Source organism: Syngnathus scovelli, chromosome 17, assembly GCF_024217435.2.
Source record: "Syngnathus scovelli strain Florida chromosome 17, RoL_Ssco_1.2, whole genome shotgun sequence".
Taxonomy (NCBI): Eukaryota; Metazoa; Chordata; class Actinopteri; order Syngnathiformes; family Syngnathidae; genus Syngnathus; species Syngnathus scovelli.
The window spans coordinates 2,073,091-2,094,944 of record NC_090863.1 but is presented as its reverse complement, the minus strand read 5'-3'; the positions used below and the strand labels follow the sequence as shown (position 1 = coordinate 2,094,944).

The 21,854-nt window shown below is 44.9% G+C and overlaps 1 long non-coding RNA gene across 1 annotated transcript in view; it reads left to right on the top strand.

Annotated features, from left to right (window-relative positions):
• The first annotated feature begins 6,234 nt into the window (after positions 1 to 6,234).
• Positions 6,235 to 21,854, top strand: part of LOC125984742 (uncharacterized) — a 51,702-nt gene continuing 36,082 nt past the window's right edge. The window contains exon 1 of the long non-coding RNA XR_007487065.2: positions 6,235 to 7,015. This is a non-coding gene — a long non-coding RNA (uncharacterized lncRNA). The remainder of the gene's footprint in view (positions 7,016 to 21,854) is intronic.

Below are 21,854 nucleotides of genomic sequence, written 5' to 3'. Positions count from 1 at the left end.
GTTGCTCACGTTGCAGATGATTGCTTTTTGGTTGTTAGTGGCAGGCTTCAAAAGGGGACCGCCCGAGGCCGGCCGGCTGGCCAAGTGTGATGCAGACGACATCGGAAAACAAACTCTTAATTGCGTGTCTAATCATGCATGCGCACCGAGCTTCTGAAGTTGTTTCTAATTCTGTGCGTGTGCTGCAGAAAGTTGGACGAGGCAGTAGATAAGCTTCGGCTTTGCCGGCCGGGTCAGGCCCTCCGAGAGTCCGAGCGATGTCAATCTGCAGCCCGCTGACCGCTGCTCAGATCGCGGATTCTCCCCCATGTCAGGCCAATTAACGCACAGCGCTGGAGCTAAGATTGGCGGCTCGTCTATACCGACGGATATTTGTTCGTATCATGTGACACCTGCCGTGTTCACGCCAAGATAGATTTGGAAGATTTTTGCGCTAAGGCAGAGAGTGAGTACAAAAGCAATTACTGTTGGAATTTCACTTCCTCTTGTGTTTCTATCTATTGAACTCTGAAAATCCATACTATTTTGGTGGGGGCAAAAAATCAGCATAGACCAGGCCTTTTTTGGCTTTATTTTTTGATCATTATTTTTCTTCCCATACAAGATACAATTGGGTTCATTTTTGTTGTTTGGGGTGAAGATCACAAGCCGAAAGGCTATTCGGAAATAGTAGCAGAGCAAAGTTAAATACATTAGATCCTTATCGTGGTTTGGGGAAATAGCGGCCTAGCCTTGTGTAGATCACATTTAGCTCACTAGAAATGTGAAGTACGCAGGTACACTGCAGGGGGGCGCAAAGGCGTGCAGAGCTGTGTTTGTGAATCAACATGGGTTGCCTTATTTCTATATAGTATATCTATATAGCTATCTCTCTCTCTCTATCTCTCTATATATACTAATTTGTTTTGCTCTATTCAAGATTTCAAGATTCAATCAATGATTATTTTTTTCTGTAGACAGTTGTAATCAAAGGATGTTCATTTGTTTCCTCTCACCAGCAGCAGATTAAGATTCCAAAATGTCATATTTGCACAAATTGTTTGGAAAGAAAACTTCCAATTCTCGTGACAAGAGTAAAACTTTCCAAATGTTTGCCAACAAGACAGCAGGGTGAATATGAATAATCAATTAATTTGGAATAGCGCTGTGAAAAACAAGAGCATAAAAAGGTCAACATGGCAATAATGGATGTTTTTTAAAAAAAATAAAAATAAATTGCTTTTCATCTCCAGAGAGTGAAGCTTGTAGATGTTGATTTTCACTCCATCGTCACGCTCGCCCGATGACGTTAACAGCCCGGGCACAGAATGCAAATCATCTTGGCTTTCTCATTTAGCTCCATCCATCCATCCATCCATCCATCCATCCATCCATCCATCCATCCATCCATCCATCCATCCATCCATCCATCCATCCATCCATCCATCCATCCATCCATCCATCCATCCATCCATCCATCCATCCATCCATCCATCCATCCATCCATCCATCCATCCATCCATCCATCCATCCATCCATCCATCCATCCATCCATCCATCCATCCATCCATCCATCCATCCATCCATCCATCCATCCATCCATCCATCCATCCATCCATCCATCCATCCATCCATCCATCCATCCATCCATCCATCCATCCATCCATCCAAACACTGTTTGGCCTTGTCTAATTGTCCCACAGAAAGCACCATTGTGGCTGGCCATTCACCGTCTCCAAATAAAGAGAAAAACAGACTTTTCTCTCACTCTCTTGTTCTATCTGTATGAAAGATTCAAGGTGAGGAAGGGAAAGAAAAAGCCACTGAAATGCGTGCTCAAACTGAAAAGCAGAGAGGCAGACGCCCAATGCTCTCATTGGAGTCAGCTTGTATGCAATGATGTCACAGACAGAGCGGAACGCGTTTGAATAGCACACAAAAGACCAGAGCAGACCAACGTCTGGAGTCCATGATACATACATAGTGTCCTGCCTGTCACAAAAAACGTGCTTTATTCCACGGACAAACTAAGTGACACAGAGGAAGGAGTCGGCTTTAAACGCAGTGAGAGCTCTCGCCCTGATATGGTGCTGTCAAGCCTCCTCATTACGGTATAGTAGCCAATCAAACATGCTTTCTGGGGAACGTAAGACAATGAAAAGCCTTGTCAGAATTTCCACAATTCAAGCTGGGAGTTTAAAGGGCTAGAGACACCGGTATATGTATAAATCGGTTTTAGTTAGCTTATGGGCTTATAAATATAAATTGACGCTCGAAACAACGAAAAGGAAGCTGTTGCTCTGAAAAATATCATTTAAATTTGCCGCACAGACGAGTTTGACTGCACCGAGCCGCCAGCCGGAAGTGACGTCTCATGACGTCTCAAGTTGTACGCGTTTAGCTTCAGTGAATGTAAACAAAAAGAGAAGAGGGGCCAGCGCGGAGACGTCGGGCCAGGTTTGCGGCCAACCCAGCTCGCCTAGCCGTGCCTTCCATTATCCTGGCGTACATTCGTTCGCGGGACGACAAGATGGGTTGGGTTCGCCTGATAGGATCCACGAACCGGACAGTGCGTGCCTGCTGTGTGCTCGTGTTCACAGTGGCCTGGTTGACTGTCATCTTTCTGGACTCTGCTGTGCATCGGGAGCGGCTAGCGTGCTATCACTCTTATTGTTCATCTTCTTGTTTTATTTTTCCTGTGTTGTTTACTTGTATGTGCGTTGTGAACGCTGTCTTGTCACCCTGGGATAGTGAGAAACGTAATTTCGATCTCTTTGTGTGTCTTGACATGCGGAGGAATTGACAATAAAGGAGACTTTGAGACTTTGACTTTGAAAAGTATGTCGAAGCGTGACGGGAGGGGCACAATTCAGAAAACGTGCTCAGCTCGTCGAAAAAATGCGATTTAAGAAATAAAATTAAAAATGCGCCTAAATCCTAAACCAAACGCTTCAGATGTTCATTTCTTCATTCGCAGTGATCAACTCGGCACTCTACTCTTTTTACTATGCCAACCTAACCACAGTGACGGGAGAGGCACAATTCAGAAAACGTGCTCAGCTCGTCGAGAAAATGCGATTTAAGCAATAAAATTAAAAATGCTTATAAAACCTAAACCAAACGTTGCAGGTGGTCATGTCTTCATGTGCCGAGATCAACTCGGCACTCTAAAGCCCCCAAGAGCACTTTTTACTATGCCAACCTAACCAGAGTGACGGGAGGGGCACAATTCAGAAAATGTGCTCAGCTCAGCCCAAGTGAACTGCTAGATTCATCATATTCTGCGTCAAAAGAGGTTTCTGAATCGGATAAAATGATGCTAATATTGCCGCTAGAAACGTAGCTGTCGCTTTCATCTGCCTTGTTGTTTGGGTTTGTTGACATCCAGATGTACAACTTGTGACGTCACAGTAATGGCGCCGCCAGTTTGGCTTCGTGCGAGACCCGATCGATAAACTGGCATTTCATTTCAGCTTTATTCTTAGTAATCGGTGTCCATTTTTAATTTCCAATGCGGCAAATGTGTTCACTTTATACATTCTATCAAATTCCGTTCTAATTGAAAAAAAAAAGGGATGTCTCTAGCCCTTTAATACAGGGGAGATTTGACTGGAATTGACAACACGCAATAACATCTCTTTCCAGCCTTCCGCAATTTTTGCCGACTGCCATGAAAATCCAGTATCACATGGGTCTATGGCTCAGATAGGTCCTCCCCCTTGACCTTTTTTTGGGGGGGTGTCACCGTTCACCTCCGCAGAGCTCTCTAACTAAATGTATTGTCTTTACCTGTTATTGCTAAAAGCTCATAATGGCTGCTCGATAAACAACATCATGCTCCTTAAATGTTTTTTTTTTCATTTGACCGTGTCCTACTTTTTATGAAAAAAATGTCATGTCATTTCTAATGTGGCCCATTCTGATCATGAGAAAGCATTATTATTATTGCATTCAAGCTGATTAGTCACCAATCTGTTACGAAAAATCCCTTGAACGTGAAAGTGGTGCTTAGGAATCTTGAGGAGGGAGACAAAACAACAATCCATTTTTCTGATTTTTCTGATTTGCCAGCAAAATCAAGAGCCTAGATCTTGGTCACACATCAAAGCTCTCAACTTTTCCATGATCATTTACTATTTGTATTTGTTAAGACTCAAATGGAAGTCTTTTGATTTCCTGCGGCTTTCTAATCATAGCTAATCAAGACGTTACATGTAGTACATAGCGAGTCACTCTTCAGTAGCGCCACTTGTTCAGAGTGAACCATTACATGTCGCTAATGGGCCGCTCGCAAATGGCATACACGTAAATATGCCGTCTCACCTTGGCTGATATTTTAAGCTGCGCAGCAAAACAGAGTGACAAATAAAAACCCTGCAATCGGCACCTGGCAAAACAAACAGAAGAAGGCTGGTTATTGATACGGAGGAATTAGCTTTGACAAGGCCCCAGTCGTGTTGAATAGAGATGAACGTCGTCTCACAAAACTCGAAAGCCAAACGTACACTACTTCTACACGTATAAGGTGGAATCAAAGACTTCAAAAGTGAATTGTGTGCCGTTTGACACAGATGAAAACATTGAATAGCTGTAGCCAATAATGATTTTTTTTATTGTCAGACAGGGCTCTGTGTGTCAGCATACAAAGATGGCAAACACTAAAGATCCTGTTATCCTCCACACACGATCCTGACAGCTATTGAGCTGTCATTATATGATGATCAAGTCATTTCCATGGCTTACTTGAAAGCATATTATTACAAACGTGAACAACAGAGAAACTTTGGTTATTATTGCTGCAAAGGTTCTCCAATGTCTCTGTTGCTGACGTTGTTACAATTGAACAGAACTTGAAATACTCTGTATTTCAATTCCCTTTTAACGATCCTCTCCAATTGGGAGAATGTAAATGTGTCAATGAGGTTAGGCAGTGCCGTTGCTATGGAGAGTGTCGATGCAAAGATACGCATCAGAATGAGATGGGAAAGTTTCAAAAGTCCCAAAAGACAATGTGGAAAAAGTGACTTTTAAAAATCTTGTCTCGTAGCCATTTGGAAGAGCGCGTGCGGCAGTGTGAATATGGAAAGACGGACAATGCCGGCCGGCTGGAGACCTTGACTCTGACTGCGCTAAAAGCCCGCCAAGGGTACTACATTCCTCGTCTGCATTTTACACGGGCTGGATAATTCGACTTCCTGGGTCAGAGGTCACGAAGCTCCAAGAGTGAACAACACCCCAGGGAAAGGCGCGTCCAGATGTAGCTTTCCATTCTTTCATGTGATTCATTAGCCAGCCTAACATCTGGTCAGGAATCGTTCGGATTGATGAAAATGAATTATAAATTACAATTCATCTGGAAAATGTACAGAATTTCATTGTTTCCATTTGAATGTTCAGAGCTTCAACTAGTAATGGCCCCTAACTTGACTTCTAAGTGGCCAGTGGTCCAATTCAATTCATACATACAATAGGACCCAAAAGACGGATTTTCAGAGCTGTTTATTACAGCCACGGTTAGAGCCATTGGTTCATTTAGCCGGGCTTCAGCAATCTGCTCGAAAACAAATGTGTCTCCCGTCCTAAATGACTTCAGATTCGAAGCGGTGACGAGGATAATAAAGAAGCTCCGGTAATTGGTGTACAATAGCCCTATTAATTGCTCGGATGCCGCAAAACTATGGGCCCAGCTTGACTTGGGATTTTTCAGGGCTTCTCCCAATGGGCCGATAGTCTGCTCTCTCTCACAGACCCAGCTTGTGTTCACGCACTGAGTCGGAGTGCAGCGGTATGCTTGAGAGACGCGTCATCAGTCAAGCCTTATCGCCAGCACCCCGCCCGGGAACGGTTCGGGTGCTGCTGTTTCCATGACAACCACATCAAAAGTGAACGCAAAAGCCATAACTTGTTTGCTTTTTTTTTTTTTTTTTTTTTTACCCTCTATGATTTGTTCTTTTCTTTTTTTCCCCCCTTTTTTGCGCTCTTGTGACAAGACAATTTCCCCACTGTGGGATGAATAAAGTTCAATCAATCAATCTAGGAACATTCTGATATGCTAATCTTAGAGTGGCGGCACTAGCTGAAGGCTGCAGTTGGGGGTTTTCAGCTCAAGAAGAGGGATGGAAAAAAAAATGTGCTAAGGTAGTTGCGAGGAACGGCAAACTTGAGGGAAAACTACTCTGCAGAAATCCAATTTAAGAGATTGGTTTATCCGCTGAAGCTAAATCCATTGGTAATTAGAAGTAAATCAAAGGTGAAAGCATGCACCACACTTAGATACCTCTCTCATTAGGCTGATTTGGACCATCTACCTGGTGGACTTTGCAAAAATAGGCCCAGCTTTTCTAATCATTCATCATTCAAACAGAAACATTCATGGACAATGACTGGAAAAACAGTCCAATCTACAAATGGGAAAGAAAGAAATGATCAGATGATAGCCACATGACCGAATTGGGCTATGTTCACGCCCACAATGGCACAGACCGCCCTTTTTCTAACTACACCGGCTTGTGCACACCTGTGAAATGACCAACACCTGGTCGAACACACCTCCAGTTGCAGTTAAATAGGGAGACTCACAAGCAGGTGACAACTAGAGCTGCTGTTTGAGTGCAGGCTCACTCTGTTCTATGGCTTAGCGGGAGCAAGGCTATCGTGTGGTGTTACTGTTAGTCAAGTCAAGTTGATTGATATAGCCCTAAATCACAAGCAAGTCTCAAAGAGCTTCACATGTACAAAAATGGACAATTACATCCCCTGATCTTAAACTCCCAGGAGCGCAAGGAAAAACTCTGCTGGGGGCAAAACCTTGAGAACAGACCACAGATGACCAGGAGGATGACCAGGCTGCAATGGATGCACATCATATAAAAGAAGCCAAAGAAAAAGTGGATGTCCAATTCAAAGTGCAGCAAAACGGGAACGTCGCACAGTGTGAACAAGGCTAAGCTGATGAGGACCAATGCAGTGGAAAAGCACAGCAGGAAGGCGACTTCCAGCAGGACTTTCACTATGACTCGAAGCCTGCGGCGTCCAGGTGAGATGCTATGATTCCAATTTGGTCATGCCTGTATTTGTTTTGTTCTTTCTGCGTCTCGTGTCTTCCTTTTTATCTTGCATCAGCCACACAATCATTGATCCTGACTTGGTGCATGCGATACAGCTGAGATATTTGTCGTGAGCGAGCTTGGAATGCTTATCCTGCTTGAGTTGACATTGGGTGTTATTGCTTGTCGTTGCAATCCCTGTTTTGTAGCGTCGTTGCCGCTGTAAGCCATTCCAAATGTGAACAGATGAAATTGTGTTCTGAACCTCTCTATGAAAAGAAAGTATCAGCCTTATAATTTCACTTTTGTCTACGTCACATTTGCTTCTTTGGAAAATGTTTGCTGTAGTCAACAGCCTTATAATTTCACCTTTGTCTCCGTCGCATTTGCTTCTTTGGAAAATGTTTGCTGTAGTCAACAGTGAACGTCTTGTGACATAACTCCATCATTGATCTTGGGCAAAGGGAGGCAAGGGTCATAATTAGACTGGAGCAAAATGTCAATGCTGTCAGTGTTCATTTATTTGACGTTATTGCCACCTCCTTGTATTTTGCTTCTGAAAGACTTGCTGGCTGGCAAGCCTAGAATTGTTTTTGAAAGATGTTGCTTGTGGTATGGTGTCATGAAAAATCTTTGCAAAGACTTCTGTGGAGTAAAATGCTGTTGATTTGAGTCCGGATCAGCTCTAGATGGGTATAAAAGATCTGCTTTTCTCGATACAATCTCAAGTTGAGCTTTTTGATTCACCACGACTGTGCTTTTCATCGTTAGCTTTTATGTCCATTTTATGGGACGGTGTGATGTATTTGCGCATGTTAGGCAAGGTTAAGGGTCGGCAGGCTTTGTCGCTGTCTTTGTGTGGTTCGACCTACGGCAATCTTAGGAGTCGGGGCAATATTGTGAGAGATTAATAGAACTCCGCTACGATCAACAGCCCAAATCAATAGTGAAGTTTCAGACTGACCGAGAAAAGCAATCAAGTTAGGTATTAATGTGCAATTTGCCGGTCATGCATGTTCCAAAGGGAGCTTTAATGAGCTTGATCAGTGGGAGGACCTTTGCAAACAATTGCCTCCATGTGTTTTCTATTTCGGAAGGCGAGAAGAGGGCGGGGGTGGACACACAATTTCTTCCCAAAGCTCTAAAAACCTTTCTGAAACCTCCATAAACATCATAAACACCAGTGGAGCTTTTGTTGTCTGACTTATCCCTACTTCCCCATTTCAATGTAAATTGCCTCTCCCTCCTTTAAACAATGCCAAATGCACATAAGGTGACAGAGACTCCAAATCTTCCAATAAACAGTCCCACTTCTCAGGGAAAGGCAAGCATTTTTCTTTCCACTCTGTGCAGTGTAGTGCTTTTACCACGCCCGCCTCGCTCGGGGTCAATTGGGGTCAAGGGTGAGCTGGAGCCAAAGTGACTTGGAGTACATGCTGGATTGGTCACCAGCCAATCACAGGGCACATTCATATCTGGGACTTACTGTGTACATTTTTTCAAATTGAAATAAAAGACGGTTAAGGTTTTGAGAGACTTATTGATGGATGAGATTAACATTTATCAGCACAGACTCATTGCCATTTACTAGCTGCTCATGATTAATGACTCAAATGAATGCGTATTTCTTTGTCTAATTACATCCTATTGGAGTCGGTTCAAGATTGAACTTAAGCAATCGGCAACGCATTTGCCTCCAACCAATCTGATGCTCTCGATGGGGAAAAACAGGAAACTATCCAAGATGATTGTTTACTTGCATGAGTCGCCAATCAAGTGCTTGAGGGTAATATTTAAAATAGAAACCCTCGGTATTGTTCAAAAAGGACATGTACGTACATGTCTATATCTCTATTCCACTGTTCAACCAGAGCCAACACAAAGAATGAGACTGCTAGCGAGCGAGCGAGCGAGCTACTCCACCTCTGCTCACAACTCCCATTTCCTCCCATTCAACGAGATTTGCCTTTGTCATCGTTCCTTATGAAACCCAGACAGCAAATGCAGCTCAGCTAAAAGATGGAGAGAGAATATGGAGAATGCATACTGAGGCATCACAAACCAGGTGGCAGAAAGGATTTAGGGCAGCAGAAAGTCAGGAGAAAAACGGAAATATCGGTGACAGGCGTTGCTGACATGGAGGGACGAGAAATTGGAAATAACCTTGTAACGTGGCCGGAGGCGAAGGAAGACAAAACCTAATCTGCCGGAGCCATCTCCTTTCATTTCATTGAATACGATCGTGGACAATTTGACCACCCTTTGAAGAGGTGTAGCAGCGGTAAATGTGTTGAAAACAACCAGATGAGCATTTTTTCTCAGGCGCTACTGCTTTCGATGCGAGTTGAAATCAGATGTCGCTAACGTCTACGTGACATCATGCATGTTCATTTCGGTTGTGTAGGTTCCACTGTATGTTCCGGGGTTAAAGTGACCCCATTGTAAAACAAAGCAAGATTATCAATCATGCATTCAACATTATACAGGCCGGCAAGGAAAGAAAAGAAAATGTTGGCAAAAGCCGATAACCTCGAGGCACAGCAGCTTGCACCGATACTGATACGGACATTGTTAGAGATTTGCTCACTCCAACTTATTTTGCAAGAACCACACGGGAGACAAGTAAGTCCTTTTAGACACCTGCAGGTGGAGAGTCCATTCGTCGCTGTGCGTACAGCGATGTTCGAATGGAGGTCTGAAATCTCCCAACTGCAAGGACATATTTATTAAGAGAAACAGAGTGGGGGGAAGAGCAGGCTGAATAGGAAGCCCTTGTGCTCTAGTCAAAACATATCAGGGGATGTTTTACGACCTTGTGGATGGGACAAGGTAGGTTATTTATTACCGGTTGCATTCCGACATAATCATACGATAAGGATAATCTGAAAAACCCTAACATCTCCCTCCTGTTTTATCATATGATTATGCCACCCCAAACAACAAAGACAAGTAAAAAAACATATATACATGTATAATGAAGAAAGAAGAATAGTAAAAATAAAAAAAACAACAAACAATGATAGCAACACTTTCCAGTGAAGATGAGGTATTACCTTTAATACCCCAGATCAAACTTATTGTGTAAGCAAAAAACCTGCTGGCCAGATGTTATTAGCACGAAAATTCTCACACGGTCCCTCTGCCTTAGGCGACCAGAATGCTATCAATAAAAAAAATAAAAAGAAAAACACAGAAACAGTACAAGTTTCCGTAAAACATGCTCAACAGAACAGCATCTACGCAATCCACGTCCCTTTATCATTATCACATCTGTCACGTCTAAGAAGTTGTATATGTGCTCGTGTTCTCGTCAGCTGATGATGTTCTAGTCTGTAGGTGTGGTCTGTCACACACACTGGCGCACACACTTGTGTCCAGTTGGCAGGCAGCATCGGACAACTCTTGTGACCACAAAACCATGATCCGTTCTGAACAGGCACGTGCACTCATAGGATGCAGGTGAGGCAGTGCTTCCGAACTTCTGGACGAAGTAGGTCCTGTCCGATGGTGCAGCCATGTTGGTAGTAGAGCCCTTACACCTTGAAAACGGCTCTCTCATCCTGGCACACAGCGGCGATGTCCAAAGCTCCCATCCAGTCTCCTCCTGGAGAGTAGTCATCGTTAACGCAGACGTGGGTCAGGTTACCTTGGATGTAACATGTGTAATTCACTCTAGCTGGTCTCTCTGTGTAGGCCACTTGCGGTATTGTTCGTCCTTTAACAGTCACATTGAGATTTGTGAAGAATAGCTGATCACAGGCACCGTCTGCAAGTCCAGGGCGGTAAGGGTCGGCATCTTTGACTGTGACAGCACGGTGTTGATATCCAACTCCTGGATGCCGTGTCCCTGTAAAACAATGCTCCAGACTTTCTTGCTACGTTTCACACAATAATAATGATGAGTAAATCATCAGATACCTCTCGTGCATACACTCCAACAAACGTTAAGCAGATGTGAGATAACTTGCATGAAGTCTACTTAACCAAACATTGAGTAAATATGGGATAACTTAAAAACTGTCCCGGTCAACAACAATTCATAAATAGAAACTACAAGGTGTAATAGATAAAGAACTTCTCTTTAGCTAGACAAAGAACAAAGGTGTTCTGTTCATAACTAGTGAGGGCCTCTCACAGATAAGACAAGGAAGGGAGTATAAGAACTCCCTCAAACCTGACAGATGTGTTGGCCTTGAGCGAAGGTATGAGACCTCCGGTTCAGGCCGGCCAGCGCTTCTACAAAACTAATTATCCTGACATTTCCCCACTGTTTATCACATATTTGCTCAAATTCACACATCACCGTAAACAACCCCTTTTCTCGACTCTCAGTCGTCGGATCACATTCATGAGGACAAATATGTTTACACCAAAGGATAAATGTTGTGATGTCATCATTCAGAATCCCACAGATCTGGGAAAAGTCTGGTAACATAGATGCAGGAATTTTGCCATCAACATCATCACGTTGCCGCTCAGACATTAGGTATATCTGAGCAATCTCGTCCTCCATGGGCGATATTACTGTAGTGGCGAGACGATTAAACAGAGCACAAAGACACGGTATGCAACATCCATGCAAGGTGAGCATAGCAGCAATACGGCAACTGATGGTAAAATTGAGGACACAATGGCGTTATACTTCCCAAAAGCCGTCATCCACTTGTAGTGCTCTTTCATCCTCGTTTTGAGGGATCGCAGGCCTGCAATCCGTCAGGCTCCCATCAGGGGCGGTGTTGTTGGGGATGAAGGTACAGCATTGTTCTCCAAACATTGCGCAGACGCCTCCTTTCTCAGACATCTCAGATATCATGAGCATTGTGGTTCTGGATCGACATTAGGGAAGGCGTGGCTAGCTGTTCATGCACTGCCTCGAGCCCCGCTTGTGTCCGTTTGCCCAATTTCTGCATGTTGTAATGGATGTAATTTATCCTACGTTCTTGTTCATCGTTCACCAGCAGCAAATGGAGGACTCCCATCCCGCTGCAATTTGATCATTTAATTCTTATCAGGAACTCCTCTAGGGACTCCAATTGCATCAATTTCGGTCAAATCATCGTCGCCTCTCAAATTTAAAGATATTTTGGTTTTTACCAGCTTTTTCCCCAGATCTTGGCATGTTGATGTATATACAATTTCGCTTGACTACATTCTCTGAAAGCAATGGCTTCTTTTTTTCTTTTTTCTCTCAATGGATATTATATAGACTGCTCTGTCACACACTTTGTTAGGGTTTTCCAGGTTATCTTTATCATAGGATTATGTTGGAATGTAGACTATAATGATTAACCAATCTTGTCTTGCTCTCACAATGCAGTAAAATGAAGTGGTTGCTTCCTCTGCTTGAGTGACCAGCTGCAGAGGAAGCAATCAAAGTTGTTCTGTTTCCCACAACATCGTAAAACACCCCCTGCTCTGATCTTACCAGAGGCCGGGGGTTCACCAAACCTGTCCACTCTCACCCCCACTCTGCTTCTCCTAATAAATATGCCCTTACAGGAGGGAGAGAGTCAGACCTCCATTCGATCATCGCTGCACACACAGCGACGAATGGACTCTCCACCTGCAGGTGCCAAAAAGGACTTGCTTGTCTCCCGTGAGGTTCTTGCAAAATAAGTTGGAGTGAGCAAATCTCTAACACACTTCACAATCCAGTAGACGTGACAGATTTCACACAATCTTTGGTCAATGGCAACGCTACAACATAAATAATCGGTCGCAAATCCATACATATGACATATTCAATTTTTTTCTGTCTTTGCAGCTTGTTTTGCCATAAGCAATCAATTGTGTCTTTTTTCAGTTACTCTTATAGTTAGTTACCTGAAACAAATTATCCACATTCATTCTAAATATTCATCCCATTCTTTAACATCCACGGCTGGAAGTTGTCTAGGGTCACCAAGGGAGGCCGGGCCCGCGCGCCCGGGCACCGCGTGGGTTTTGGGTCTGATAAATGCGCGCGTCCCCGGAGGTCGGCGCTCGTTTGCATGTATTAGCTCTAGAATTGCCACAGTTATCCAAGTAACAGTGGAGCGATCAAAGGAACCATAACTGATTTAATGAGCCATTCGCAGTTTCGCTGTACGGGCCGTGTGCACTTAGACTTGCATGGCTTAATCTTTGAGACAAGCATATGCTACTGGCAGGATCAACCAGGTAGGGGTGGCTCGCGCGCGCGTGGAGTTGCGCGGGACGCCTGCTCGGCCGAGCTGGGGTCTATCACGTTTTCCGGGGGCCGACCGCGGGAGCGGGGAGGCCAGGCGAGGACGAGTCTTCGTGGACCTTATCGGGTGGGAAGCCCTCCGGCCGGCACGGGTCCAAACGGTCTCTGCCTGTACCTTCGCCGTAACGAGAGGTGCCGGGCCGCGCTCCGTAAGCGTCTCCGCGGGGAGCCGGTCCGGTCCCGACGCTGCCTCCGAGCGCCGCCCGCGCGACGCCGCTGTGTCTGCCCAGAGCTCGGACTGCGGCCAGATCAGACCCGTAGGACGCTGACTCGCCGGCTGCTGGGGCAGAGCGGATCGCCGCGGGGCGGGACGGTCACGGACGGAATTGTCGGGGGTACGGGGCTCGGGAAGAGCGAACTCGGCAACGGGAGGTTGGCACGTCGGTTGGGCTCCGGCAGGCGGCTTAGGATAAACCGCGAGGGAACGGCGGGGTCCGGGGATGGGCGTCGTCGGCCCGGCGACTAGCGGTAACCCAGGCGGGAAGCTGCGCTCCGTCCGAGTCAGACTCGGTCGTCGCGGCCCGGCTGAGGCTCGCGCGGTCGAGGGGCGCGGCGCTGCGCCGGCGACTATGCCCGCGCGAGGCACGCTTTGCGATGGCCCGAGGCGGGAAGCTGCGCCCCGTCCGAGTCAGACTCGGTCGTTGCGGCCCGCCCGGTCACGCGATGCGGCCAGGATGTGGAGTTTGGTCAGCGCTGGGGGGATCCGGAAGGACGAAGGGGCGACGGTGGCGGTCACAGCTCGACGCCTCCGTGACCCAGACGGGACTGTGCGCACCCCGAGTCAGACTCGGTTCGGCGCGGCCCGCTGCGGCCGGCTGGCGAGGTGAGATGTGGGCCATTGCCGCGCTCCCGACGAACCGTTCCGGGGAGCTGGTGACGTCGCGCGTTCGGCGCTGATGCTGCGACCGGGAGGGAAGCTGCGCCCCGTCCGAGTCAGACTCAGTCGTTGCGGCCCCCCCGAGCCCGCACGCCTCACGCGGAGGGGTTATACGCCCCGGCGGCCACGATAGACGCCTCCCGCTTCGCGGTGGTTGGGAAGGCGTGTGCGGATAGGTGCAGAGGTTCGGACTCGGGCTTGGTCTTTGAGAAATTAATTTCGCGGTCGACCGGCGCGGCCGGCGGACGCCCACGTGGCGTGCCGCAAGTCGGATCGCGCGCTCGGCCTCCGTGGATGGCCTCTGGGTGAGGTTGAGCCGGGGCGTCTCGGTTTCGCTGCCGTACGGTTCGCGCTAGGCCTGCGCGGGCGGCGCGGGGCGCGCGCTCGCGCGGCGGCCGTAGCGCTGGAGTGCGACCCGCAAGTGGGGAGGAACCGTCCACCCAACGCCGGCGGTAGCCGGGGCCGGTGGGGGCCCTACCAAGGCGGGTCATGGGCGCATGTCGGTCAGATCATCCTGCAAAGGTCAAATTGATCTTTTAAATTGGAGGCATTCAGTGTTTTTGTTTTTGTTGAAACAAGCTCTACGAAAAAAAATTGTTTTATTTTGAAAATGTTTTGAATATGAATCAAATCCATATGTTGTATAAAGCTGACTGACCTGCCCCACTATCCCTCCTCTTGAGCCATGTGACACGCACCATGGCACAATACTGCTCACCATTTGCATAGGTTCTTTGGTTGGGTAGGTAATTTATAGATGCCATTCTCTAATCTTGCCCCTTTTTTCGTCCATAATTGAATTTCACTCTATGGACTTTGTCGCTGCACATCTTTAAAAATGTTTCAGTGATTTAATCTGCTTCTTGTGTGTATAAAATTTGAAGTGTCTTTTGCGCTGCAGCTTTGTGGTTCTGTCTGCAAGCTTGTTACCTCTTGACACCTTATCAGTCTCGTGTGTGTGTGTACTGCACACGTGCACATAGCTACTTTTCGTGGCAATTGGACTGTTTTGACAACTAGCTTAGCAAGTAAATGGATGGCCTTCCCGAATGGGGAGCGACTCAGCTAGCAAATGATTAGACATTTTCACTTTCTTGTAGTTTCTTTAGTTACTTTTCAATCGTTTTCTCATTGTTTATCACAAGAATCTTAGAAATTTGAATACAAATCAAAATATATGTTTTATTTTACTCAATTGTATGATTTAGAGAACCCATATGTAGTAAAGTGTTGTATTACTACATATGATTTCATCATCATTTAATTTGACTTTCTCTCCAAAACGCTTCTTAATTTCTCAGTTCACACATCTTCTACATGTGTTACTGGTTCTCCAGTTTTTTCTCTAGTTAATTATCAATCCAAAAGCTACGTTTTCTTTTTAGCATTCAACCTGCTCAAAATCACTCTTTCATCAAAGTCGCTCTACTAATTTTCTATAGTAGTCGCCAACGACTTCAACCAGTCAAAGTCAGCATTCAACCTTTCATTCAGGCAATCATTCATCAATGCTCATCATATGCATCTCACACAGTCCCCAAAAAGGAGTCTTCTTATCACATTGGTCCCATTTCATCCAAGCTCACCACACAACATTCATATATCATTTTCAACTCAAGTTTCCTGGTAGAACAATCCACCAATTCAAAAAAAAACTTAACTAAAACAAACAACTGGCAAATTAATCTGAATTTTTTTCTTTGTTTTTAAATTTGAAGAAGTCAATCTCTCAGATTTAGCTTGCATTTAGAATTTTGTATAATCTTATAACACAACCAATCAATTATTCCTATTACATGTAGCATTGCAAAATATTAAATTCACAATTTAGCGTCTTCCAATTCCCGAAAGCATGTTCTGTTGTTTTGTTTACTTCGAATTTCTCATGTGTGCTCGACACTTAACATGCACTAGTGTGGATTAGTTTCTGCTCGCAAACAGATTTCTCTCTTTTCCTCTCATTTTTATCTGTCAAAATTGTTTCTGTTCTGCGGTGTAAATTGAATAGACAACAGTCTAGCAAATTTCTTTATACTAAAAGTTTAGCCAATCTTCATCAACTTAACACATACGCACACACATGCACAGCTCTCGCGTGCGGAAGGTAGGTCCCAGCACCAATGATTCGTCACAGGCTGGCCATTTCCTGTGGTCGATCATGAGCTGGTCCCTCCCATGCACACGAGGACAGCGCATTCTAATTTTATTTATCTTCTAGAAGCAAGTTGCATTTCTTTACCACTTGATTTGCATATTTTAACTTTAGTGTAACACAATTTGATCTCTACTCATTTGTAATTGGGCATACAAACAGCATTGTCATACTTCTTGTATGGACAGGAGCTCTAACAATCTAAAAAAATTTTGATAACCTGACAATGACACGTTTTGATGACATATGGGAGAGGTTTCAGATCTTTCAAATTTCTATACATGATTTGCATAGGACCGGAAACTCCTCTTGCCCCTTGCTTGAGCCGCGGCTTGAGCTGCGGCTTTGCACCTGCTCACAGGGGCCTTATTGTCTCCTGGTCTGACAAACACTTGTGACCTCATCAGTTTTCATCTTTCTAGCTTTTGTCTCTTGAATTCGTTCTCATCTCTTTGTGAAGATTTCAACCACACTCTAGCACTTCTACCACTTCTTCCACATTTCAAGTTTCCTTGTATTCCATACATATTCTTTCACTTCAGCATGTATTGCATACAATTAAGAAATCTACTCGCCATGAACCTCTCATTTCAAAGAAGAGCAAAGCAAGAGATTTACCGTTCTTATTTCCCATCTTAATTTTAGTAGATTAAGGTTTTACAATTTTTTTCCAGTTGTTTTTCTTTGAGGATCCTCAATGCAGGTTTAAATTGACCTTTCAACAAATTACTAGCCTGTTTTATTGCCGTGGATAAACGCTAGAACTGTTTTTCAGTCAATTTATCCTACCAGTCACACACTCAATCACACAAACACCAGCGCTTTTTTAGGCCTATCCAGGGATGGGTGTAAAACCCTCCCAAACAGCTTTGGAAAAACGGACAAAAGAAAAATCTACGCCATTCTTCAATTAAGAAAAATAAGCTCTCTTTTTCTTAGCCCGTTTCTTCCACTGGGACTTGAACCCAAGCTGTTCTTTGGCTTGGAAAAACATACAAAGAAAAATCTACGCCCTTCTTTGATTAACAAAAAAGAAGCTCTGTGTTTCTTAGCACGTTCCTTCCACTGGGATTCTAACCCAAGCCAGATCCCTCACCTCGGAAGAACAGACAAAGAGTCGTCTACGCACCTCTTCGATGAACAAAAAAGAAGCTCTGTTTTTCTTAGCCTGTTCATTCCACTGGGACTTGAACCCAAGCTGGCTCTCGTGCACCTCTACATTTTACCCGTTTCACAACAACACAATCACACAACTTCAGGCCTTTAACTGACTTGTCCCCTGGTTCGTTGCACTGCCGGGTCCCGTCAATCCACCTTTGTCAAACGAAGGCAGACCTAAGATGCTGGCCCAGCGAAGAATTCTCTTCCCAGGACTTTCTCCTCCAGGTCCTCCTAATGGACGCTGGCTTGTCGACAATGCAGCACGTCCTTCGTCGTCAGACAGATAGCGGGTATGAGGGGTCCCGGGTTTCGGCACCAAAATGTTAGAGATTTGCTCACTCCAACTTATTTTGCAAGAACCACACGGGAGACAAGTAAGTCCTTTTAGACACCTGCAGGTGGAGAGTCCATTCGTCGCTGTGCGTACAGCGATGTTCGAATGGAGGTCTGAAATCTCCCAACTGCAAGGACATATATATTAAGAGAAACAGAGTGGGGGGAAGAGCAGGCTGAATAGGAAGCCCTTGTGCTCTAGTCAAAACATATCAGGGGATGTTTTACGACCTTGTGGAGGATGGGACAAGGTAGGTTATTTATTACCGGTTGCATTCCAACATAATCATACAATAAGGATAATCTGAAAAACCCTAACAGACATGAGGCGTGCGGATTCAAATGACATTTTGAATGGCAACACCATTCCACGTGTGATGTGAACCAACGTTCAAAGTCCCCATCGCTTGACATAGGCTACCAACAGGCTAGCACAGGTATGGGCAAACTACGGCCCGCGGGCCACATCCGGCCCACGGGACCGTTTAATCCGGCCCGCCAACCCTAAATAAATTGTATTATTTTATTTTTTTTCGGTCATTTTGCCTGCAATGACTGCGTTTCCCCAGTAGATGGGGAACCACCCGCCTGTGCATTTACTACCGGAAGCCGTGTCAGAAAGCCCGGTGCACACTCACAAGTGCGTGTACGTACTCAGTAGTACGGAAATGGCGCACTCGCGCTCTATTTGTATCAGTGCCGAATTTAGAGCGTGGGCTGTGACGACAGCATTCTTGTAATTTGCGCGCCGAGCTTTCGGATACAGTTTTACGCTAAAGACACCCACAAACCTTCCCCTGGAATCCTTCCATTAAAATGAGTCGCCCAAGGAAAAGCAAGGTGGACACAGTGCCAAGTGTTTAAAAAGAGTGGCCAATTTGGCTCGACGTACGCGACGTGACGTTCAGCCACATGAACATCAACATCAACCCATCACAGATCTAGGTAAACGGACCAACACCTCGGATCTCTCCTAAGAATTGCCACAACAAATTTTACTCCAGACTATGACACACTAGCAAAAAAAGGGAGACCAACAACACTGTTCCCACTGAAAATGAAGGGGAGGCTTTTAAGTTTGTTGTAAAAAAATGCATTTTGAATATGATCTGTACAAATAGCAGGGATTGAAACTAGCGACCATTCTCATTTTCAAACAATGCAGGATGCTCAAGGACATTGATGCACCACCTGTTTGTGTCTAATCTTAACCTGTAAAGTTCTTAAGGCTTACTTTAAGGAAGTGTTTCCCGTTTCCTCACCTCTCTTACCAGGTGTTTGCGAGTTAAAACTCTGCTCTGATTTTCAGATACCCCACACCATGTTGCCGTTTTGATTACTTTATTTGGATGTATGCTTTCACCGATTCTTTAAGATGATATATTTGGTCAGAATGTTTGCCGTTTGATGTGATCTCATAAGATAAACCTACATTTTTCATTAATCTGACCTGCAGGCACTGAAGTGATGGAGACTGTTATTCATAATAAGTGTCGTATTTTATGAGAATCACTGATAGCAGTTTTTTAGGGATGTTTTTTTTTTTTTTAATGCTGTTAATAAATGCAGTTGTTTTTAAAAAACTTTTTTGAATATCCATGCTTTACTACCTACTAAAGGCCAAAACCTTTTATGCAATGACCTTTACAGGTTGTTTATATTACTTCACACAAACACTACATCCATCTGCTCCTGGTTCGGCCCCCCGGTCAAAATTTGGAACCCAATTCGGCCCGCAAGTCAAAAAGTTTGCCCACCCCTGTACTAGCATGAAGAATGTACAACACTTGAAGAAGAGCTTTTCAAAATGTATTCAAAACAAAACCACCACATATTAGATTTCACTTGGCAAATATGCTTCAAGTGTCCATGGCAGTCAATTCACAGGAAAATCAACTCATTTGATCATAAAACTCAACCATAATGTTTCCAGAAGCGTCTTAACAAGTGACAAACCAAAAGGACTCAAGTTAATGCTTTCATGATGGCCAAACTGCATACGTATGATTTCAATACTTGAAAGTCATTTCTAATAGCAAATCAAAATATTCCACATGTATTTCCATTGCAGCCGGACTTTTCTGGAAGATTGTCCTTGTGTTTAATTTTTGACCCTGGGCTCCAATTCACACAAGCAAGCCAGATGGCTTTAAAGTGACGTTTCTGCATGAAAATAAAAGAAGTCATTTGGCCTTGACTAAAGTCTCCAAAGATGAGAAACCTCCAGAGAAAGACAAAAGATACACTCACCGTATGCGCTCCAATTAATGAGTTAGCCCGGATGGTTGCCACTGCACTTCAATGAGCGTCTTTTTTTCTTTTTTTTTTTTTTGCTTTCATTTTTCCTGACCTCCTTGCAAAGCGGAATGACAAACAGAGACATTTGCATATATAGGCTCCCCCCCCCGGTGACATTCGAATACCACACCAGATTCTAACACTCCGTGTGGACAGCATCGAGGATTGAGTTGAAAGAGAACAAGCCAGCATCCCCACTGCATGCCATCCTTTATTTATCATCAATAGCGCAAGGATTTGCCTTGATATCCGCTGTCATTGTATTATTGAAAGAGCAAATATTGTGCTAGCTTTATCTCCTCCCTGAATGTTTCACACAAAGAATCAATAGTGGAGATGCACGCTTGTTTTAAATCCACTTGACATTTTCCCAGCAGCCAAAAGGAAAGGCGAACCTCCACCTCTGTCCAAATGTAAACATGGAGGGAGGGGAGGGGAGGCCTCTACTGCCAGAGCCCAATCCAAGCGACACTTGTCACCTTTCTTTTGGACTGACTGAGCATTCACTCTATTGTGGGATGATGCGGCAGCCTTTTGAAAATAGTCTTACATCTTTTCAGCCCAGTTTTAGCTCATATTTGGGCTCCGCCATGAATAAATAATGCCGAGCTTTTATGACGGTGACAGCACAGAGTCAAGCCAGAGTCACGGGGAGAATAGAAAGGCTATATGCATGTGTGTGTGTGTGTTGAGAGGGATGGCAGGGTTTGTGCCTGCCGGCCTGCGTGCGTGCGTGCGTTTCCTTGCAGTCTTGCGATGGATGCAGCTGGACTAGATGTATTATTGATGTGCTGTTAGCACTCCCAGGGAGTTGCAGTCTCATCACAGTTTGCCAAGGGATTAAGAGACTCACTCCAAAAAGCAAACCGGGGAAATGGCGGAAAGGCACGGAGCGCATCGCTCATCCAAATCCCCCTGCCTGCTTCTCCCAGAAATGAGGCTCTGATTTAACGAGAAAACAGGACATCGATGGCCACGGTCTCATTATCCCAGACTAGTTTACAAATGAAGCGCATTTGTAATGACGTGGCAGATGATTACTCACTTGGCACTGGATTCGGTCGGGATGGTTGAATACTGCTGCTTGCAGGAGTCTGTCGGCTTTTTCTCTTCTTCGCCTTTCTTGTCCTTCCTCACACACATGCACACAATGAAGTCCAGGTTACTGTTGTCCGTGCGTCGACGAAGGACAAGTTGCAATCTCGCCAACCTCTCAAGTCTCGGCCAAATCGCAGCAAAGGGGAGATGATGAGAAGCCGTTGCTTTGCAGTCGTTCAAACAACAGGAAAAGTTTTGCCTTACTTGAGTTCTTGAATCTTGAGAGCTTTTGTTTTTGTTCCGTTTTTGTAAACAAGGCCAACATTTGTACTTGACCCATTGCGTACAAGTCAAGGTTCCTTGTGGTAGTGGCAAGAAGGGAAGTGTCGACAGCGGTCATGGTAAGAAAGGCCAGCCAATCTCCACGGAAACAAAGTCAACATTTTGGACAAGGCTAAAAAGGTGGCAAGAAAACAATTGCGAGCATTTCATTTACTGGGGAACCTGATTTCAATTCCCGTCGCAAATTCCAACCCATTATAATTGATGGAAAAATATTCAATCATTATTCTTGATATTTCATGGAACGCGACAAAATAACCCAAAAATCACGACGGACCTTTGGCATTTTTTCCTTTGGCCAGCTGAGACGGTGAACAAATTCAAATACTCTGAAGAGGCAGAACAGGATGAGCACTCTTGTGGTGACCTTGAGGCAGGATTTGAGTCCAAGTGGCTGCAAAT